This window comes from Tachyglossus aculeatus, chromosome 10 (genome assembly GCF_015852505.1).
Source record: "Tachyglossus aculeatus isolate mTacAcu1 chromosome 10, mTacAcu1.pri, whole genome shotgun sequence".
Lineage (NCBI taxonomy): Eukaryota > Metazoa > Chordata > Mammalia > Monotremata > Tachyglossidae > Tachyglossus > Tachyglossus aculeatus.
In genome coordinates this window covers 47,425,822-47,448,289 of record NC_052075.1, presented here as the reverse complement: position 1 = coordinate 47,448,289, position 22,468 = coordinate 47,425,822, and the positions used below count along the sequence as shown (strand labels likewise).

Genomic DNA, 22,468 nt, shown 5'->3' with positions numbered 1-22,468 from the left:
TATGTATTGAGCGCTTACTGTACGCAGAGCACTGAACTAAGTGCTTGGAAAGTACAAAACGGCAATAAAAAGAGACAATCCCTGCCCCCAGCGGGCTCCCAGTCTAGAAAGGGGGATGCCTCCCGCGGGACAGGCCGAGTACCTTGTATCTAGCTCAGCGTTTAGAACAGTGCTTGGCTCATAGTAAGCGCTTAGAGAAGCAGCGTGACTCAGTGGAAAGAGCCCGGGCTTGGGAGCCAGAGGTCATGGGTTCTAATGATGACGACGATGATGGCATTTATTAAGCACTTACTAAGTGCAAAGCAGCATTCTAAGTGCTGGGGAGGTTACAAGGTGATCAGGTTGTCCCTCGGGGGGCTCACTGTCTTAATCCCCATTTTACAGAGGAACAGAGAAGTGAAGTGACTTGCCCAAAGCCACACAGCTGACAAGTGGTGGAGCTGGGGTTTGAACCCATGACCTCTGACTCCAAAGCCCGGGCTCCTTCCACTGAGCCACGCTGCTTTTTTAATCCCAGCTCCACCACAGGTCTGCTGTGTGACCAAGTCACTTAACTTCTCTGGGCCTCAGTGGCCTCATCTGTAAAATGGGGATGAAGACTGTGAGCCCCACGTGGGACAACCTGATCACCTCATATCCCCCCAGCGCTTAGAACAGTGCTTGGCACATAGTAAGCGCTTAACAAATGCCGTCATTATTATTATTCAATCTCGGCATTATTTTTAATAAATAGAATAGACTGACGGCCACCATCATTCATTCATTCAATCGTATTTATTGAGCGCTTACTGTGTGCAGAGCGCTGTACTAAGCACCTGGGAAGTACAAGTACAGTCACGAAGACTGTGAGCCCCACTTGGGACAACCTGATCACCTTGTATCCCCCCCAGCGCTTAGAACGGTGGTTGGCACATTATAGTAAGTGCTTAACAGATGCCGTTATTATTATTATTATTGATAAATATTGCCATTATTTTTAATAAATAGAATAGTCCAACTGAAGGCCGCCGTCACGAAGACTGTGAGCCCCACTTGGGACACCCTGATCACCTCATACCTCCCCCAGCGCTTAGAACGGTGCTGGGCACATAGTAAGCGCTTAACAAATGCCATTATTATTATTATTGTTATTATTAATAATAATAAATATTGCCATTGTTTTAAATAAATAGGATAGACTGATGGCTGCCATCATGAAAACTGTGAGCTCCACTTGGGACAACCTGGTCACCTCATATCCCCCCCAGTGCTTAGAACGGTGCTGAGCACATAGTAAGCACTTAACGAATGCCATCATTATTATTATTATTATTGCTATTATTAATAACAATAAATATTGCCATTGTTTTTAATAAATAGGATAGACTGATGGCTGCCATCATGAAGACTGTGAGCTCCACTTGGGACAACCTGGTCACCTCATATCCCCCCCAGTGCTTAGAACGGTGCTGGGCACATAGTAAGCGCTTAACAAATGCCGTCATTATTATTATTATTATTATTATTATTGTTGTTGTTATTATTATTATTATTATTATTATTATTAATAATAATAATAAATCTCGCCATTGTTTTTAATAAATAGGATAGACTGACGGCTGCCATCACGAAGACTGTGAGCTCCACTTGGGACAACCTGATCACCTCATATACCCCCAGTGCTTAGGATGGTGCTGGGCACATAGTAAGCGCTTAACGAATGCCGTCATTATGATTATTATTATTAATAAATCTCGCCATTATTTTTAATAAATAGGATAGACCGACTGAAGGCCGCCGTCACGAAGACTGTGAGCTCCACTTGGGACAACCTGATCACCTCACATCTCCCCCAGCGCTTAGAACGGTGTTGGGCACATAGTAAGCGCTTAACAAATGCCGTCATTATGATTATCATCATTAATAAATCTCACCATTATTTCTAATAAATAGGATAGACCGACTGAAGGCCGCCGTCACGAAGACTGTGAGCTCCACTTGGGACAACCTGATCACCTCATATCTCCCCCAGTGCTTAGAACGGTGCTGGGCACATAGTAAGCGCTTAACAAATGCCGTCATTATGATTATCATTATTAATAAATCTCACCATTGCTTTTAATAAATAGGATAGACTGACGGCTGCCATCACGAAGACTGTGAGCCCCACTTGGGACAACCTGATCACCTCATAGCTCCCCCAGCGCTTAGAACAGTGCTGGGCACATAGTAAGCACTTAACAGATGCTGTCCTTATTATTATTATTAATAAATCTCGCCATTATTTTTAATAAATAGGATAGACCGACTGAAGGCCGCCGTCACGAAGACTGTGAGCTCCACTTGGGACAACCTGATCACCTCACATCTCCCCCAGCGCTTAGAACGGTACTGGGCACATAGTAAGCGCTTAACAAATGCCGTCATCATTATTATTATTATTATTATTAGTAAATCTCGCCATTATTTTTATTAAACAGGATAGACTGACGGCTGCCATCACGAAGACTGTGAGCTCCACATGGGACAACCTGATCACCTCATATACCCCCAGTGCTTAGAACGGTGCTGGGCACATAGTAAGTGCTTAACAAATGCCGTCATCATCATTATTATTATTATTATTAGTAAATCTCGCCATTATTTTTATTAAACAGGATAGACTGACGGCTGCCATCACGAAGACTGTGAGCCCCACTTGGGACACCCTGATCACCTCGTATTCCCCTCCCCCCACCCCCCCCAGCGCTTAGAAAAGTGCTGGGAACATAGTAAGCGCTTAACAGACGCCGTCATGATCATTATTAATAATAAATCTCGTCATTATTTTTAATAAATCGGCCGGACCGACCGAAGGCCGCCGTCCCCTCAGGGAGGCGGGGGCGCGAGGGAGCGGGACTTCATTTCCCGGCAAGCCCCGCGCGGCGAGCGGCACTACGAGTCCCGGCGTGCAGCGCGCGCGCGTGTGTGCGCGGCACTACAACTCCCGGCGTGCCGCGCGCCCGGCCTCGGCGCCCCCTCCCTCCCTCGCCCTCCCTCCTCTGCCCAGGCCCGGGCGGTGTGCGCCTGCGCGGTAGCGAGTGAGCGAGCGAGCGAGCGTCCGTGTGGCTGTGTGGGCCCGCTGTAAGATGGTGGCCCGTCTGGCTGAGGCAGCCCCGGACAGCCGAGCGGCCCCCGCTCAGCCCTGAGAGGTCGGAGCCGCACGCACGGACGGACGGACGGACGGACGGACGGACGGACGGACGCCCCCCGCCCCGCCCCGCCCCGGGACCGCCGCCCCTTCCCCGGACGGATTCGGACCCCGCCGCCCCGGACCCCGGATCCCGGACCCCGGACCCCGGACTCCTCCTCCTCCGCCGCCGCCGCCGCCGCCCGCGGGGTTGGGAGCGGGGAAAAGGCCCGGCGCCCAAGGCGGGTGAGTGACCGGGGGCCGGGGGCCGCGCCGCCCGCCCGCCCGGCCTCCCGCCCGCCCGGCCTCCCGCCTACGAGAGCGCCGAGGCTCGGCTGGGCCGGTGCAGGCCGCGCCCTCCCCTCTCCCCTCTCCCCTCTCTCCTCTCTCCCCTCTCTCTCCCGTCGTCCGCCCGGCCGTCCTCTGCCCTGTCCGCCCTCTTTCCCTCCCTCCCTCCCTCCCTCCCACCCTCCGCCCACGGCAGCCCTTCCCTTCCCTTCCCTTCCCTTCCCTTCCCTTCCCTTTCTCCCAACTGGCGCCGCTGGCGCTGGCCGGAGGCCCCCCAATTCCTACTCCTCCAACCCCCATTCTCAGCCCCCTCCTTCCTTCCGCTCCCATCCTCCCTCCACTCCCCTTCCCATTCCCCTTCCCCCTCCATTCCCTTTCCTCCCTTCATTCCCTTTCCTCCCTCCATTCGCTTTCCTCCCTTCATTCCCATTACCTTCCCTCCATTCCCCTTCCTCCCCTCCATTCTCCTTCCTCCTCTCCTCCATTCCCCTTCTTCTCTTCTATCCCTATTACCTCCCCTCCACCCCTGTTACCTCCCCTCCATCCCTATTACCTCTCCTCCACCCCCATCCCCTCCCCTCCACCCCCATCCCCTCCCCTCCATCCCCATCCCCTCCCCTCCATCCCCATCCCCTCCATCCCCACTACCTCCCCTGCATCCCCATCCACTCCATCCCCACTACCTCCCCTCCATCCCCTCCATCCCCACTACCTCCCCTCCATCCCCATCTCCTCTCCTCCATCCCCACTACCTCCCCTTCATCCCTACTGCCTCCCTTCCATCCCCACTACCTCCCCTCCATCTCCTCCATCCCCACTACCCCCACTACCTCCCCTCCATCCCCTCCATCCCCACTACCTCTCCTCCATCCCCACTACCTCCCCTCCATCCCCACTATCTCCCCTCCATCCCTACTACCTCTCTTCCCTCCATCCCCACTACCTTTCCTCCATCCTCACTACCTCCCTTCCATCCCCATTACTGCCCCTCCATTCTCCTCCCTTCCCTCCATCCCCATTTCTCTCAGTCTCAGTAGATCCCAATTCCCATTACTCCTCTCCATTCCCAATTCCCACCACTCTCCATTCCCCTTTCCCCTTCAGCCCCCCCCCCCCCCAAGTCCCCAAGTTCTTGGCCCTTCAGCCCGTTCTCCCATCTTTTGGACAGTGCCACCCTTACCCACGCAGTTCCCTTTGGCCTGGCACCCCTGCCCTTCCCGTCTGTTTTCCCTACCTTACTGTAGATGCTGCCCATTTGTTTTCTTACCCTATCTGAATTCTTTTTGTCTCCAGTGCCAAGAAATGTCCCGGAATGTGAGGAAAGGGGTCAGGCAGGGCTAGTCGGGGACACGAGTGATCGTGTGGTCAACGTTTGCGCATTCGGTCCAGCGTAGATGACGGAGACCCCTTCCTTCAGGCTGATCGGTGCTTTTGGACTCTGTCAGAGGACCATTTTCTTCTAGTAGCTTGGTGCATCGCTCTCTCCAAGTCTGGTTTGATTTGACCCTTGAATAGTCATTTTAGGACTGGGAGGAAAATTCCCCTTCCAGCCGAGCTCACAATGGGTTAGGATTTGTGCAGTTTGAAAATTAGCATCAGGCCTCTCCTCTTTAGCTGCTGTAACGCAGGCGCCGGTTATCTGAATTAAGCACTTTCAGTAATCTGTCAGGCTTCTTGTGCGGCCATAATATTAGACACGTTTCGGCGTAGGAACGGTGAGCAGCAGGACGACGGAGCTCGTCGCGTGTTGGGTGGTTTCACCGGGTTCTGCCAGGGTAGCCGAATGAAAGACAAAACTAGGTATCCGAAGTGGGGTGGCTCATGTATTGGCTTTTGGAAAAACCTAAGGTATGAGCGCCGGAGAGGTTTAAAGGCTTTGAATTTTCAAATTCTCTGCCCCGATCTCAGAAGGCCCTGGGAGGTAGAGAATTGATTTTATTTAGCATACATATGTGGCCTGATAAGATTGAATACAAAGGAGGCGTCTTATTTTTAGGAAGGGAGTCAGCAAACAGTGAGTCTTTGATTCGCAACAAGTAGTTCACCAACAAGCAGGTTTTTTTCATCCATCTCTAGTCCATTTCTTTTACACTCCTGTATGTGGGGAGTGGTCCGAGTTTAATTTTAAAACCCAGAGGCCCGAGCGACCCGGTATTTGGCGTTAATGCCCGTCTGGACCCGATCCCCAGTATTCTCTAGCCGGAGAAAGAGTTGGCAAACTCTTCCAGTCTCTCTTTCCTCCTTTCCTCCTTGGTCTTCCACTCCAGCCCCCTGTTTGGAAACTGAGACTCTTCAGATCCCGCCCCTGACAAGAACAACTCAAGCCCCGGAAAATCCAACGTGAGTTGCCCTGGAACTAGAGCCAGTTGAATTTCTTGGTAGGATCATTTCAGTTTAATCTTGTTCGCAGCCTGAGAGTCCAGTATGTCTCCCACCTCGGATTTCCTCACGACCCCGTCGGTGGCCGAGCTTCCCGGTTCACGGACAGAGCGAGCGCTCGCGCGCGTGTCGAAACGCTTGGCAGTCCAGTTCGGCCGAACCGCCAGCCAAGTTCGTTCTCGGGGAGAACTGTTTTTGTACGGCAGAGGGGCACGGTGACTTGAAAGCCCCCTTTCTTGGTCAATGACGAGATTGTGCCTTCGGTTTCCCATTAGATATATCCTTTAAGAATTCGTGGAGGTTGGTTCCTTCGCCCCCTTTCTCGTGTCAGCCAATAAAGCGGTTGGCAGATTCAGCCTTCAGAATTCTAATTTAGAGCTGTTGCGATTCTTGCTTCGGTACGGCAAAGAACTCCGGGATCTGCACTTGTGTAGGGAAGGGGGATATTGGGTTTACGTTTTCACTGAGCCCAAGTTTTCAGGTTTCAGTATTCCAGCGCTAGTACGGTTTCATTTGTCCGTGCTCCGCGCGCAATGAGCCCTTATTCAATAGCCCAGTACGACTACAGGCAGCCCAACTTTTGGCTTGCATTGGCATTCTTTGAGGACTCGGGGTGGGGGCCTGCAGTTTACGTAGCCCTTTCCTAGAAATGAGTAATTGGATTATTTCGAAAGGAAGCTGTGGTAAACACCAATAGTTTTAACTTGCGGGACCGCGAAACTTCGTCTCGGGGCCTGCGGATGACAGAACCCGTCAGTTCGGTAGGACGACGGGAATGGTCTACAGATGCCGTTAGGCCTTTCCGTTTTAGAGGAAGCTGCGTGGTTTAGTGGATGGAGCAGCACGAGCCTGGGAATCAGATACCAGCTCCGCCACGTGTCTGCCGGGTCACCTAGGGCAGGTCGCCTCGCTTCTCTGGGCCTCAGTTACCTCATCTGTAAAATGGAGATTAAGAGCGTGAGCCCCGTGTGGAACAGGGACCGTGTCCAATCCGATTAACTTACATCAACTCCAGCGCTTAGAACAATCCTTGGCTCATAGCGCTGAGCAAGTATCATAATTATTGTTATTAATTACTGTTATAGAAGGATGCGGACTGACGCAGTGAAAGGAGGTCTCTGGTCGTAGCGAGGTGCAGATTTCTGGGTCAGGGGAGTGCTGTGACTTTTGAGCATTTGCCGTTCACCCTCCCTCAACCCCAAGGCACTTATGTGCATCGCTGAACTGTATATTAATGTCTGTTTCCCCCTCTAGACTGTAAGCTCCCGGTGAGCAGGGAACGTGTCTGCCAACTCTGTCGTACTCTCCCAAACGCTTAGAACAGTGCTCTGCACCCAGTAAGCATTCAGATACCCTTGATTGACGATCTTGGATCTACCCCAATGCTTAATACAGTGCTTGGCACATAGTAAGTACTTAATAATTGCAGCAATTATTATTTTTATTATTATGCTCTCCTTGGGAAAGGGTAACAGGAGATAATGGCAATAATTTCGCATGTCTCCAGTCAACCAAAGCTGGTTTCAGCCCAGGTAATTTTGGTCGGGAGACTTCTTTTTCGTAGTTTAAAGTGACGTGTCAGCCTTTAAAGGAGAGATGGCCAAGAATCCATTTTTACATCGATGCAGTTACCGCACTGGCTTGAAGCTACTTAAAACCATTATCGTCATTTTTAAAGACCATTCAGATGAAGTAGGGAGCCGACACAAGCCAAGAACTTGACTTGAGACTCTGTCCACGACTCAGCTTAATGGCAGTAGGTACACTGACCTTTTCTCGATTGTTTTTATGAGTGACGTTGCAGCTTTCAACGTAGTGATTTCTAAAGAGCGGCAGGGAATTGGGTTACAGGGATATCTTCGCCGGTTCTGGAAGCAGCATACCTAGAATGCGCTAGATAATTGTCTCCAAATATTTCGTCACTCAGATGGTGTTGGCAAGTGCTTACCAAACACGAAAGTTGTGTACTGGAGAAAGCTGTGCAAGCTGACGGATTTTGGAATCATAAAGTTTGTGACCTTAGATATACTAGGAAAACTAGGCTCATCGCTGGCAGTAACATTCTCTTTGGGGGTTCGACGCTTGCGATTTTTCTCCATTTATGTGAGGAAGTACTTGGTGGGGTCTTCCAGTTCTCTTTTAATCTCTGCAACTTTGTTACTGCCTAAAAACGTTCAAAAATGCTAACCAGAAACCCTTCCAGTTTTAGTCTGAAAAATCTGGAAAGTGAACTTCCTAAAAGAACTTGAACTTTATTCAGAAGCGTGGTCTTGTATCTTAAAGCGGCTTCTTAGGTAGCCGTTTTCGGTAAGAAAGTTGAAATGAGAAGTAGCAACTTTTGTTTTTCGCATGAAGTAATGTATTTAGGCAACCTTATCACGTATTACTCTTTTGCAGTGTGATGTTATGTCATCCAGATGGTAATTCGAAAAGGAAAATAAAATTGAAACAGTGATTTGACCCTTTAAGAAAAGCAGTCACTTCTCGCCGCGACTGGTCTTTGGTCACGAGAGAAGCTGTCTGCTGCCAAGGAGGAGAGAGAGAGGTGTGGCTTCCTCATTTGGAAGCCCAGCTTTCCGGAGAAAGGTAATACTAATAATAATTGTGGTATTAGGTGTTTAATATGTGCCAAGCTCTGGGTTAGATACAGGGCAATCAGGCCCCACATGGGTCTCTCAATGCAAAGTAGGTGGGAGAACAGACATTCAGTCCCCGTTTTACAAATGAGGGTCCTGAGGCAGCGAGAAGTGAAGTGACCGGCCCAAGGTCACACAGCAGAAAAGTGGCGGAGGCGGAATTAGAACCCAGATCCCCCTACTCCCAGGCCCCTGCTCTTCCCGCTAGGCCACTCTGCGTAGTCCACCAAATGAGCATGACCGGCCTTCGAGTCGTGTCTTCTCGTTGTAGCCGACTTGCTATGTGTCGAGCACCGTTCTAAGCGCTGGGATAGACACAAGTTAATCAGGTTGGACGCAGTCCCTGTCCCACATGGAGCTTCCGGACTTCATCCCCAGTTGACAGATGAGGTCACTGAGGCACAGAGAAGTGAAGCGACTTGCCCCAGGTCGCACAGCAGGGGAGCGGAGGAGCCGGGATTAGAACCCAGGTCCGCCTGACTCCCGGCCCTGCGGTCGAGTCCGTGCTGCTCCCCTGCCCGGGCGTCACCTCTTGAACCAGGGTTTTTGGTGGTAACTCAGTTGGCGATAACATCGTATGCGTGTATATTTATAACTGATATTTAGGGACGTATTATTGGCGGGTTCTATAACTGTAGACACCACTGCTTTCCACGACATACTGTTTTCTCAAGCCAAAATTTGCAGGGGTAACCCAGATCTAAAGTTCATCACCTTAGAATCATTAGTTAACCCTCTCCTCGTGGTAGGGGAAAAAAATATATCAGGTAGATAAGCGGGGAGGCGGAGAAGAGAAGAGCATTGGTCTTTCTCGGGGAAGGGAGGGCTGTTTTGGGAAAACCGCGACGGAATATTTTCTCAGCCCCATTTGGCACTAGAGAATAATAATAATGACAGTGGTATTTGTTAAGCGCTCACTCTGTGCTAGGCACTGTACTAAACGCCAGAGTAGATACAAGGTAATCGCTGACGATTTTGACACCTGTCTACATGTTTTGTTTCGATCTGTCTCCCCCCTTCTAGGCTGTGAGCCTGTTGTTGGGTAGGGACCGTCTCTATATGTTGCCAGCTTGTACTTCCCAAGCGCTTAGTACAGTGCTCTGCACACAGTAAGCGCTCAATAAATACGATTGAATGAATGATTGGACACAGTCCCTGTCCCACGTAGGGCTCACGGTCTCAACCCCCATTTTACGGGTCAGGTAACTGAGGTGCAGAGAAGTAAAGCGAACCTGCAGGTCCACTATTTCCATTAGAAGTGTTTGTCACGGTTGAGTATTTATCGATTGCCCAGAAGATCTTTAGCATTGCAGTAGGTTAGGACTGCCCAGTCTATGTACCTGTTCTGGAATAATCATGTTCTCTGACCTCAAGGAGCCTCCGGTCGGAGGGAGGGGGCACAACAAACAGGAGAGAGAAGAGAAATGTAAAAGCAATGAAAATAAGAATTTGTGTAGTTCACGAATGTGTTAGCTTTGTAGGGAAAGTGGAGTAGGGAGTTGGAGAAGAGTTCCCGCAAGGAGGCTGGACTTGAACTAAGAGAGGAATGGCATAGAGTGCGGCAAACAGGTAGCACTATGACGGCCTGGGAGTAGTCTACTACACTTACTGTGTGCCGAGCGCTGTACTAAGCCCTGGGAAAGAATATGCACTGGGGTCCCTTTCTCCGAGGGCTGCTCACACTCCAAATGGTACAGGGAAGTTTTTCTGCAATTAAAGGAATAGCCTAGGTATAGGTTTGGAAGGAGCGAAAATCAAATCAGTCGTATTAATTGAGCGCTTACTGTGGGCAGAGCACTGTACTAAGCACCGGGGACAGTACAACATAACAGACTCGGTAGACACATTCCTCACCGAGGAATGTGGAAGAACGCTTAGTTGGAATGGAGAACCCAGAGTGGGATAGAAAATAAGACGGAAGCTACGGCTAATCGGCGGAGAGCTTTGCAGACTTCTTTTTTTTTTTTTTAAATGGTCTTTGTTAAGCACTTACTATGTGCCAGGCACTGTACTAAATGCTGCGGTAGATATAAGTTAGTCAGGGCAGACACAGACCTCCTTCAGCAGCCGGTCTTTGATCCTCAGGTAGATTGGGAGACCCTGGAGGGCGGCAGGCCAAGAAGGGTGGGTTTAAGGGGCAGGGTTGAGGTTTTAGAAGCAGTCTAAAATATTTTGGAGGCAAAGCCTGAATCAATCGGTCGTACTGAGTGCTTACTATGTGCAGAGCACTGTTGTAAGCGTTTGGGAGACTACAGTACAGCAGAGGAGTTGGAGGACATGTTCCCCTCCCACGACTAGCTGACAGTCTAGAATGGGAGACAGATTTGTTGTCCATCTCCCCCTTCTAGACTGTGAGCCCGTTGTTGGGTAGGGACCGTCTCTGTATGTTGCCGACTTGTACTTCCCAAGCGCTTAGTACAGTGCTGTGTACACAGTAAGCGCTCAATAAATACGATTGAATGAATGACTGAAATGAATTACAGATATTTGTCTGCTTTGTGACCTTGCGTAAGTCACTTTACTTCTCTGTGCCTCAGTGACCTTATCTGTAAAAGGGGGATCTAGACTGTGAACCCCATGTGGGACAGGGACCTTGTCCAACCTGATTCACTCGTATCCATCCCAGTGCTTAGTACAGTACCCGACACATAGAAAACACTTAACAAATGCCGCAATTATTATTATTAGTGCTGTGGGGATGAGGGAGGGGTGAATGAAGGGCGCAAATCTAATGCAAAGGTGACGCAGAAGGGAGTGGGAGAAGAGGAAATGAGGTCTTAGTTGCAGGAAGATCTCAAGAGTAGGAGAGCAACAAGAACCCCCTGGGGGGTGAGGAGACGGAAGTCTGGACAGGGAAGACAGACAGTTGGGGTGAAGATGTTAAGGTCCCGTGGACTTGGGATTGTCGAACTGCAGCTTTCCTGTATTCCCTCTGACCAGTTCTCCCTCTTCTTCCTTTCCTTACTCCCCAGCAACTGACAAATTGTAGCTCAGAGTGATTTCCCCGGGGGTTTCGTCCCCGGGCCCTGTCGACGATTCCAAAGTAAATGAATGTAGATTCATTATATTTTTCTGCTGGTGTGGATCACTTCCATTTTGAAGTTTTTCCTCTCTCAATCAATTCATCATGCTAATTGTTAGATAATGCGATGCCCCAGAGGGCCCAAACCCCCTATATTCCTTTATTAGAGCAAACCTTTCTTCCTGAAAACATTTTTCTCTCAACCACATCTTTATTAAAAACACAAATACCATTTTTACTGGCGGGTGTACGACCGGCGAATTTGGACCTTGTTTCCATCCTGGAGAAAGCGGAGAACCTTCCGAGAGTTCAGGGGCTGAGTGAGCAGGGAGAAGTTTTTTGGACCATAAGTTCGTCATTGGTATCGCATTGACTTCGGGAGGAGGGTTTGCAAGATGGCAGGTCCTTGAGAAGGAACATGGCCCGGCTCCTCAGTCGACGGTTCCGGCGAAATTCTCGTGGCGATAACTTGAGGATTTCATCCATCGTGTGTCGGCGGAAGCTTGGAAACAAAAGGGAAAGCAGCTTTATAATAACTCACGGAGCAGATTCCATTTGCAAGGAGGAAATTTATGGCTCACTTGTTTCCTAAATGTGTATTAGCTCAGAAGGAATTAACACTGGGAGACCTGTTATATTTGAACTGCTTATAGCCAGCCACATATTGTGTGGTAGTATTTAAAATTTATCTGACCGGAGGAGAGAGAATGAGAACAAGGGTTTCTGGAGAGGAGGGCTAATTCTTGCCACCTCTCTGTTTAAGGGCAGAATTTATTGGCTCACTAAGGGCAAAGAGAGGTATTGAGTAGAGGTCGGGAGAAGGAAGCAGTCAGGGACACAGTGAATATTTTGTTTTCCAAAGGTGTGTTTTTATACCTTGGTGAGCACAGGCCACACTGACTTCGCTGCTTCTTTTTTTTGGGAAGCTCTTCTTTGCTGTAATTCTCTTCTGTCGGATTTTGGTTTGTTTCTTTCTTAAGCCCTACATTCTACCAGATTTCTGCGTTTAAGTTTTAATCGGCTGGCCTATCCGCTTTATTACATGAAGGAATTTCAGTCATAAGGGCAAGGATGATCTTGTAGGAGAAAATAATCATGACCCGTAGGTCCTGGCTGTGCGATGTATGGGTGGCTCTCTTCCGGGTCTTTTATTAAGGAAAAATCATAATGTGATAAAGACCACATTGTTGTCTTGGAGGCGATTTTTTTTTTTCCTCCAACCTGTTTAGCAGGCTGGTTTTTTTTTTATGGTGGGGGAGGGCAGAAGACCTAAAAAAAAAAAAACCCAAGAAAAAGCAGTTGTTATGGTGATATTAGCACTAAATAACAAAATCACTGTAAGTGGGGACCTCAGATACAGCCAGTCAAGCAGCACTGAAGTGGTTTGCCACAACACAGCTCAACTGGGCCAGATGAGGGGAAAATGGCTGTTGGCAAGGTATCCAAGCACTTGCGGTACAATTACTACTACTAATAATGGTGGTATTTAAAGCGCTTACTTTGTACAAGGCGCTGGGGTGGATGCAAGCAAATCAGGTAGTCCCAGGTAGGGCTCAGGGTCTTATTCTCTGTTTTACAGATGAGGGACCTGAGGAACAGAGAAGTAAAGCGACTTGCCCAAGGTCACACAGCAGACAAGTGGCAGAGCTAGGATTAGACTGGGCCCATGTTCTATCCAATAGGCCACGCTTCTTCTCCTACAGTTAATTCATGTGGGGCAACTTCAGGCAAGGTATGGGGAAGGAGCTCTGTAAATATACCCTGAGTAGTCAGACGTATTTATTGAGTGCCTACTGTGTGTAGAGCACTCTACTAAGCGCTTGGGAGAGTACAGTACAGAACAGTACAGCAATAAACAGAAACATTCCCTGCCCAAAATGAGCTTGCAGTCTAGAGTGGCTGTGGGGGAAACAGCCTTGGAACATGTTTTACATGTATATAAGCTCCCTGTGGGTGGGGAATTGTTGATTGTCATATCAAACGTTCACAAGTGCTTAGTACAGTGCTCTCTGCCCACAGAAAGCGCTCAATAAATATGACTGAATGAATGATTGATTGAATAATTAGAAAATCAACCCGGCGCACAGCAGTCAGCAATGAAGTGACTCTTCGAAGCAAAGACTTTGCCTTCAAAGGTGAGGAGGAAAAGTGGCGAAAAGCACCAGGAGATGCAAATAAATGCCCGCAGCTGCAGGTCAAAGCCATGCCCTCATGTGTGGTGTGGAGTGGACTTAGTCATGCACCGGTCTTTTCGTCAGACCCATGGAGTCACCCCTGTTGGCGCTGTCCGTTGAATACTGAGGATGAGGAGCATGTTCTTTTTATGTTGCACCTGTCATACCTCTTGCTTAGACTTTTCCTCACCACCCTTTTACACCCGTCGTAATAAAGGAGAGCGTGGAGCTCAGTACCAACACTCAGTGGGTGCTCAGTAGACATTCCTTGGGTGACACACAGATAAAGGCTAGTGGTCTTTAGGGAAGTGTTTTCCCTCCTACTCTTAGCAGAATGCCACCTCCGTAAAGCTAAGACCGGAGGTCCGTGTTGATAGTATTTGTCGAGTCCCTGCAGCTCGTGGAACACTCTACTAGGTGTTCAGGGACCCAAAACACACGATCTCTGCCCTCGAGCTGGACTTCTAATAAGCGAGACGATAGACGTAAATTGATGAATATACCACAGCTCAAACGGAGGAAATACAATACAGTACAGATACACACGAATAAGCAAATGGATAAGTACTTGGATGCTAAAGTGGTTTGTGGAGTGGCAGGTTTAATTGTTAGCTATAAATCTGTTGTTTTTTTTAATGTGTGGCTCCATAATCAGCTAGACATACATGCCACCTAAAATGGTCACCAAGGATTTTTATTGCTTATCGGAAAGAGTTCCTTTTCCCTGGAGGGTGTAATTGTTTTAAAAGCGCCTCCAACACATCTAGCCTTTGGGTGAACCTGAGATACCTTTGAAGAGTAATCCCAGAGTCATGAGTGTTTCAGCTATTCCAAATCCCTCCACCCCCTTTTCTGAGCAGGAGAATCGGAAAATATCGCGGTTCCTTGGTGCCATTGATAGGTTCAGGGAAAAATGGTCGAACCATGCTGTCATTTGGTAGTTTCTTTCATCTTTTGAAGCAGAGTGAGGCTGTTGAATAGTACTAGAAGCTTGAAGTCACCTCCTTTCCCTTCAGTAGCTTCACGAGGTCAGACTGACCACAACCTTTTTTTTCCTTGGGGGTATTGGCACGTGGGCATCACATCTTTCCTAGAATCCTGAGACTCTGCCACCTCCTCCTCAGATGAGACATGCCACCTTGCACTTAAACACCATCAACTTCTAGTTGTGTGACAGTGGAGGACGGGGATTTTAAAAACCAAAAAAAACAAAAAGAGGCCTAGTTTTTAAACTAATCACAGAGAATCCCCAAGTGCTTTTTTTTTTTTTTAAATTTCAAGCCCTTCAACCTTCCAAATCTGATTGAAACTAGACTGTAAGGTCATTGTAGGCTGGGAAGGTATGTACCAACTCTGTGAAGGTCGTATAATAATAATAATAATAATAATAATAATGATGATGGTATTTGTTAAGCGCTTACATGTGCAAAGCACTGTTCTAAGTGCTGGAGGGCTGCAAGGTGATCAGATTGTTCCACGTGGGGCTCACAGTCTTAATCCCCATTTTACAGATGAGGGAACTGAGGCCCAGAGAAGTGAAGTGACTTGCCCAAAGTCACACAGCTGACAATTGGCAGAGCTGAGATTTGAACCCATGACCTCTGACTCCAAAGCCCAGGCTCTTTCCACTGAGCCATGCTGCTTCTCTGTATCGACTTCTCTGTATCAGTGTAAACCCCTGAATTCAGGTAAACTCACACGCGTCAGTAATAATCATAATAGTGATGATACTTCAGTCATCTATTGAGCACTTACTCTTTGCAAGCACCGTACTAAATGCTTGGAAGAGAACAGTGTAACAATAAACAGACGCATTCCCTGCCCACGACGAGCTTGTTAAGGGCTTAGTATGTGCCAAGCACTGTTCTCAACGCTGGGGTATATGGAAATTAATCAGGTTGGACGTGGTCCCTGTACCACACGGAGCTGTGAGTCTAAGTAGGAGGGAGCATGGTGGGACACACGAACCGTTAACTTTACGGGATGCGCCCACCTGTACAGTAGCCACGGAACCACCATTCACTTCAGAACGACCTCAAGTCAGATCAGCGCTTAGAACAATGCTTTGCACATAGTAAGCGCTTAATAAATGCCTTTATTATTATTATTATAATGCGCAGGACCTGAGACAGCTAGTGAAACGCATCTCGAAAGCTCCGGAGGAAGCCTCACAGGGGATTTGCCCAGTATATCATAACACGTTGTTTTTCGGGAAAGACTGTGTTCCATGAACCACTCTGGCTTACTCATTGAGCCAAACCTCTTTGGGTGAATCTGAAGAGTTAGTACTGTAAGAACAGGTGACCTTCGTGTCTGGGGCTGACCTTAAGTAGCAAGGAAGGGACCGTCTTCCAGCACTTAGTGCCTGGAACATAGTAAGTACTTAACAAATACCATAATTAGTATTATTTTTGACCACACGCCCGTAGAAATGAAGGCTCACCAACTCCTTAAGGGGAGAGGATCGTCTCCCCCTCGTCCCCCTCTCCATCCCCCCCATCTTACCTCCTTCCCTTCCCCACAGCACCTGTATATATGTTTGTACATATTTATTACTCTATTTATTTTACTTGTACATATCTATCCTATTTATTTTATTTTGTTAGTATGTTTGGTTTTGTTCTCTGTCTCCCCCTTTTAGACTGTGAGCCCACTGTTGGGTAGGGACTGTCTCTATATGTTGCCAATTTGTACTTCCCAAGCGCTTAGTACAGTGCTCTGCACATAGTAAGCGCTCAATAAATACGATTGATTGATTGATTGATTGAATGAAGTTTAAGTTCGGAAAGGCACCGGGTATAATGTGTCTGTCAGTTGTATTTATTGAGTGCTTACTGTGTGCAGAGCTCTGTACTAAGCGCTTGGGAGAGGCCAGTAGAGCGATGTAGCACACATTCCCTGCCCACCATAAGCTTACAATCTGGAAGGGTAGGCGGACGTTATTCTAAATAAATAAATTACAGTTATGTACATAAGTGCTGTAGGGCTGAGACGGGGAGGAATAAAAGGAGCAAGTCAGGATGACGCAGAGGGGAGTTAAAAGAGGGCTTAGTCGGGGAAGGCCTCTTGGAGGAGATGGGCCTTCAGTAAGGCTTTGAAGGCTTCTCATTTTCAGGCTTCAGGTCTCAGGCTTCTTATTTTCTACTTTGGCCTTTGTCATAGGCCACACTCTCCCCAGATGGCTCGGAAGCAGTCTCAATCCAGAGAATTGCTAGTCGAGGCAAACTGGAGTCTTGATGGGACATAGAACACCGGGGAAGCCTCCTGACAAGGGCAGGCCCGCCTGGCTTCCTGACTCTACTCTTCCCCCTCTGCCCCGGGCCCGTTGCCCGAAGAGGTACCTGGCTGGTTAGCTTTCTGGGAGATGCCTAGGGGTGTGACGCAGTCAGTGACTCAGTAGCATTTCAATCGATCGATCGGTGTACCTGGGAGAGAACGGCAGCCCTAGTAACGATCATCCCGCCCCTCACTGAGTTCGTCATTCAGGGATTCACGGAGCTGAAGGTGTTATAAATGATGTCAGCCCAATCATTTTGGAGGATTCTCTCCTGCCTGGGCGCGCCTTGTCTAAGTGGCAGGGACACTAATCAAGCGTATTTATGGAATGCATACTGTGTGCAGAGCTAGGGAGAGTGCAGTACAACAGAATTAGCAGGCACGTTCTCTGCCCATAATGAGTTTATGGTCTAGAGGAGCTAGAAGAAAGGTGGTGCCTGAGACTTCCCATGGTGTCTCTTCACCTACTTCATCTACTGAGAAGCAGTGTGGCTCAGTGAAAAGAGGCCAGGCTTTGGAGTCAGAGGTCACGGGTTCAAATCCCAGCTCTGCCAATTGTCAGCTGTGTGACTTTAGGCAAGTCACTTCACTTCTCTGGGCCTCAGTTACCTCATCTGGAAAATGAGGATTAAGACTGTGAGCCCCCTGTGGGACAACCTGATCGCCTTGTAACCTCCCCAGCACTTAGAACAGTGCTTTGCACATAGTAAGCACTTAATAAAAATGCCGTCATTATTATCTACTTCACCACCTGGCCAAAGGGACCCAGGTTTCTTGAAGATTCAGGTTTCTCGGGGCCAGAAAACCGAGGATCTTCTGAACCTCAGGTACCAGAAGTCTTTGTTTATGAACAGTATCTTCGTTCCCAGGTAGATTAGTTACGTACTGTCAAAGTGATGCTAATATGAATCGTGCCACTGTGTAACTTCTGCAAAATGTAAGCACCAGTTTTAGTAGGAGTACAAGCCTGGAAGACGAGGGACCTAATCCCAGCTCTGACCCTTGCTTGCTGTGTGACCTTGGGCAAGGCACTTAACTTCTCTGGGCCTCAGTTTCCTCATCTATAAAATGGGGATTCAGTACCTGGTCTCCTCCCCCCTTAGACTGTGAGCCCAATGAGTGATAGGGGCCGACCTTGTCCAACCTGATGAGCTCGTACCTACCCTAGTGCATAGAACAGTGCTTGGCATATAGTAAGTGCTTAAATGCCACTATTCTGTCTTCGAGAGCCCTCATCTCAACTGTTTTCACTTTCTAAATAAGCACCAGCAACTCAGCAAGTTTGTCAGTGTTTTCTGTTTATCCCGGGCTACTTCTGCTATATTAATTTGTTCTTAGCCTTTGCCTTGAAGGAAGATTTGGACAAGACTTGATAAAATGCTCCTTGGGCACACTTCCAAGGGAACTCTTAGTCATGTGGAGTCAAAGAAAGCACCGCTCAAGCACCTAGTGTGTTTTTTTGGTGGAGAGGAGCAACCCGATGCCTTTGACGGTGTCCTTTGCAGCCTGAGAAGAGCACTTGGCTGCAGAATGGAGAGGTGCCAATTCAGGAAGAAGCGGGATGCCACCCGTCATTTTCCAATAACCACTCTTACCCTCTTTGGAAGCCTAATAAGTGGGCTTTAGGTCGACTTGCTTTTTGGACGGTTTGATATCCCTTTTCTTTTTGGAATTTAAGCACTTACTACACACTGTTGTATGAGTTAATTAGGTTGGACGCAGTCCCTGTCCCGGTCCCGGTCCCGCATGGGGCTCACAGCTCACAGTAGGAGGGAGAACAGGTATCGATTCCCTTCCTTGGTTTACAGCGGAGAAAACGGAGGCCCAGAGAAGTGAAGCGACTTGCCCAAGGTCACACAGCAACAAATTGGCAGAGCCGGGGTTAGAACCCATGTCCTTCAGCGCCCAGGCTCTGTCCACTAGGCCAAGCTGCTTTTCTCGTTGGATTTCAAGTTCCAGGAGGGCAGGGACCGTGCTGGGGTTTCTTGGTTAATCCTTTCAGGGCCGGGGAGGGGGCCTCTCACGGTGATCACGCTTGTAGACGTAGGGCATTTTTCAAAGAAACTTTTCCCGCGAGGACTCTGCAGCGTAAGGGAGCAGTAGAGGGGATACTAAAGGAAGCACCAGGCCCGCTGCCGAGTGAAGAGAGTGGTAAGGGGAGTGGGAATACTTCAGGGAGAGGGAATACTTCAGGGAGAGAGGAAAGGATTGTTCCCTCTCAGCTCCCAGAAAAAAAGGAAAAAAAAAAAAGAAAAACGGCCCAAATAAAGGCATTGATTGGGCAAAGGGGAGCCCTCCAGAGACCACAAATGTAATAATAATAATAATTTTGGTATTTATTAAGCGCTTACTCTGTGCCAAGAAGCAAGTGCTGGGATGCAACCCTTCCACTTCTCTAGACCCTAAGCTCATTGTGGGCAGGGGATGTGTCAGTTTATTGTTGTATTGTACTCTCCCCAGGGCTTAGTACGGTGCTCTGCACACAGTAAGCGCTCTATAAATGCGAGTGACTGACTGACTAGGGCAGATTGTCTCTCTTGATGAGTCAGTTTTGGGGGTGGGGGAGGAGAGACCCTTCCCACTTGTGTGATCTGCAGGGGAGGGGGAGGGCCTTGTCCCAGGGTTCCTCTTGAGCTGGTGGGCCCAGTAGGGGATGGAAGGGGATGGAGTTATTTGCTCCCCACCTCACAATAATAATGGCATTTATTAAGCGCTTACTATGTGCAAAGCCCTGTTCTAAGTGCTGGGGAGGTTACAAGTTGCTCAGGTTATCCCACCGGGGGGGTTCACAGTCTTCATCCCCATTTTCCAGATGAGGTAACTGAGGCCCCGAGAAGTTAAGTAACTTGCCCAAAGTCACACAGCTGACAATTGGCGGAGCTGGGATTTGAACCCATGACCTCTGACTCCAAAGCCCGGGCTCTTTCCCCTGAGCCATGCTGCTTCTCAATAACTGGAACTTGCTCTTCACACTTGCTTGTCAGGCCGGGTATCTAGGGGAGGGAAGAAGCGTAGTTGGCTGTGATTTGGGAGAGAAGCTGAAGCGGTGTGGAGATAAATTTTACTTTTATTATTGAGGCAGGAGGGTGTAAACTCGGGTCACTCCATGGTCATCATCAGCGGCATTCATCAAGCGCTTGTCGTGCGCAGGGCCACATATTACAGTGCCACAGAGTGTAAGCTCGTTATGGGCAGGGAATATGTTACATTGCCATGTTGTCCCCTCCCAAGCGCTTAGTACGGTTCCCTGCACATAGTAAGGGCGCGATAAATGCTTTCGATTGAGTTGGTAGACGTGTTCCCTGCGCACAGTGAGCTTACAGTCTGGAGAAGGGAGAATGTGTGACCATAACCCTGTAAAGGTTCCTGTCCCCTTTGGCCCTTTTGTCCAGAGGGTTTGCAGTCAGTCAATCAGTCAGTGACATTTATTGAGCACCTGCTCTCGCCAGAGCACCGTACTAAGCGCGTGGATTCCTGGAGAAGGCACGTAGAGACCTTTCTGGATGGGGTGGGTCCCGGGGGGAATCATTGCTTCTCAAACAGCAGAGTAAAGTGAGGCTGTTGAAAGGAGAAAGAGTTTCAGCTAGGGGTGGAGCTTCGGTACCTTGCAAGAAATAATAATAATTATGGTATTTGTTAAGCTCTTACTATGTGCCAGACACTGTATTAAGCGTTTGGGTGGGCATAAGCAAATTAGGTCAGACACGATCCCAGTGGGGCTTAGAGTCTTAATCCCCATTTTATAGATGAGGTAACTGCGGCACGGAGAGGGAAGTGACTTGCCCAAGGTCACACAGCAGACCAGTGTGTGCTGTATTAGAAACCATGACCTGTCTCCCAGGCCAGTGCTCTATCCATTCATTCATTCAATCATATTTATTGAGCACTTACTCTGTGCAGAGCACTGTACTAAGCGCTTGGGAAGTCCAAGTTGGCAACATATAGAGACGGTCCCTACCCAACAGCAGGCTCACAGTCTAGAAGGGGGACCATCATCATCACCCAGGGGCAGGAATGAGGAGTTTCTCGCAAAGGAAGAACAGTATCCCTCTGCCAGGTGTGGATTATAACCCTCCACTGCAGTGATAGACGATAACAATAAAGAGAACTCCAATTATAATCACAATAATCAGGGCAAATGACACCCCTGACGTGTTCAGAATGACTGCGTCACCTTGGAAGCAGCAGCAGGGCCAATTCCGTGCTGGTGGTGCCCATGGCTGGCGCTGAAAGGTGGGCTGTGAGCCAGACTGCCCGCCACATCGCCCCTGCAATTCGATGACGGGAGAGGAGGACGGGGTCCCGTCGCGTACGACTCTGAACGCAACCTTCCAACGCTCCCGCTGGCCAGGTGACCCGTGGTGGGGTGGCAGGAGACGGTCCAACCCTGCATTGACGATGGCATCCGCCTCCAGCTGGGTGATGGCACCTCGAAGGAGAGAGATTTTCTCGTTCAGGTGCTTGTCCTCCTTGTGCTTGGGCTCTTCCGCCTTGGCCTGCACCCCTTTTGCAGTCTCTTTCCAGGTGGGGATTTTCTTCAGTCCGATCAAATCCCGGCAGAAATAGTGCTCCTCCCGCTGTTTGTCACTCAGGCCTTTCAGGAAAGATTTGGCCCCCTTCCAGTCGGTGGAGGTGGTCAGGTCCACTTTGGCCGCCATGGCCACAGGCCGCCCCCGGGGAGGGGGCCCCAAAGGGGGCACCGCGGGGGTCAGCGGCGGGGTCAGCGGTGGGGTCAGCCTCGGGAGCAGCCGGGCCCAGGGAGCGGACCCTCGGCTCAGCAGGGACGTCGGGGGCGGGGGTCTCTCTGTCTGTCTGGGTCTCTGTCTATCTGTGTGTCTCTCCGGGCCAGGGGGCTGTGACGGATCCAGACCACAATGACCCCCGAAAACCGCCCCTAAAGCACACACACAGAACGACCCCCCCACCCCCACCCCCGGGAATGGTGGAATTGGGAGTTAGGGGCCCCGCACTAGCTGGAATGACCCCAGCCCCTCCCCTTGGCCCGCCCCTTTCTCCTCCTCCACCTGTCCCTCCTCCTCCTTCCCCTGTCCCTCCTCCTATCCCTCCTCCTCCTCCTGTCCCTCCTCCTTCTGTCCTCCTCCTCCTTCCCCTGTCCCTCCTCCTCCTCTTCCTGCTCCTCTCCTCCTCCTATCCCTCCTCCTCTTTCCCCTGTCCCTCCTCCTGCTCTTCCTGCTCCTCTCTTCCTCCTATCCCTCCTCCTCCTTCTCCTGTCCCTCCTCCTATCCCTCCTCCTGTCCCTCCTCCTCCTCTTCCTGCTCCTCTCCTCCTCCTATCCCTCCTCCTCTTTCCCCTGTCCCTCCTCCTATCCCTCCTCCTGTCCCTCCTCCTTCTGTCCCTCCTCCAGTCCCTCCTCCTCCTCCTCTTCCTGCTCCTCTCCTCCTCCTATCCCTCCTCCTCCTTCCCTGTCCCTCCTCCTATCTCTCCTCCTCCTTCTCCTCCTCCTGTCCCTCCTCCTCCTTACTATGTGCAGAGTACTGGACTAAGTGCTTGGGAAGTACAAGTTGGCAACATATAGGGACGGTCC

General features: G+C 49.5%; 1 protein-coding gene across 1 annotated transcript in view; it reads left to right on the top strand.

Moving 5' to 3' along the window:
• The first annotated feature begins 3,328 nt into the window (after positions 1-3,328).
• Positions 3,329-22,468, top strand: part of CNOT4 (CCR4-NOT transcription complex subunit 4) — a 129,796-nt gene continuing 110,656 nt past the window's right edge. Inside the window, exon 1 of the mRNA XM_038753046.1 lies at positions 3,329-3,394. The gene's annotated coding sequence lies outside the window, so the exon portion shown is untranslated. The remainder of the gene's footprint in view (positions 3,395-22,468) is intronic.